Source organism: Sinocyclocheilus rhinocerous, unplaced genomic scaffold (genome assembly GCF_001515625.1).
Source record: "Sinocyclocheilus rhinocerous isolate Xijiao unplaced genomic scaffold, SAMN03320098_v1.1 scaffold708, whole genome shotgun sequence".
Lineage (NCBI taxonomy): Eukaryota > Metazoa > Chordata > Actinopteri > Cypriniformes > Cyprinidae > Sinocyclocheilus > Sinocyclocheilus rhinocerous.
In genome coordinates this window covers 1,681,096-1,681,944 of record NW_015635523.1, presented here as the reverse complement: position 1 = coordinate 1,681,944, position 849 = coordinate 1,681,096, and the positions used below count along the sequence as shown (strand labels likewise).

General features: G+C 33.5%; 1 protein-coding gene across 1 annotated transcript in view; it reads left to right on the top strand.

The window, feature by feature from the left end:
* Positions 1 to 849, top strand: part of LOC107747036 (disks large homolog 1-like) — a 96,983-nt gene that overhangs the window by 17,347 nt on the left and 78,787 nt on the right. The window lies entirely within an intron of this gene.

The window sequence follows — 849 nt, the reverse complement described above, 5'->3', positions numbered from 1 at the left end:
CAAAGAACAAAAGAAAATCATTCACTGATCTTGACTGAATATATTTAATAACTTTAATTAATCTATATTTTATTTATGAAAAGAAAACTATGCAGTGTTTAAAACACTGCATAGTTTTCTTTTCATAAATAAAATATAGATTAATCAATTAAAGTTATTAAATGTATTCAGTCAAGATCAGTGAATGATTTTCTTTAGTTCTTTGATTAACATTAATGACAGGCAGCGCGTTTATAGGCTGCTGTCTCTTTAACACAGAATGCACGCAGATCTAAAAATACTGTACACGTGCGTTTTCTTTCTCATCTGTTTACGTTCACTTAAGACAAAAACGGCTGTGTTTATGATGATATACTGACGTAGTTTTCTGCACACTGGCCGATAAATATGAAAGAAGTGAGTTCTTTCCGTTCCTGCACTTAAATCATTTTAAATCACATTAAAATGCGAATGCAGGAATCATTAAGCAGAATCGAAATGCACTCATCTTATCAAATACCCAGTTATTGGAAATTTGGAACCGGTTCTAAAACGGAACTGGTTCTGTCCTCATGGGCTCAGCTCTGTGCCCTGAGTTCAACTGTTTTAAACACTCTCCCAGCTGCTCTGGTCTAACCTATCTGAGGTCCACTTATAATGTTATCAAGATTTTTACATAAAAAAATTATAATTTAGAAGTAATAGGCTATTATTAAAAATGAAGTGAACAAAGGACCAAGTTCTTACTGATACGGTCTGGCACTTCATTAAAAAAAAAAGTTAATCAAATAAAGTATCGTTTGATTTCTGCGTGGACCTGCTTTTGCTGCTCTTGTCATTAACCTACTACATGCATGAATTGGTGGGCGG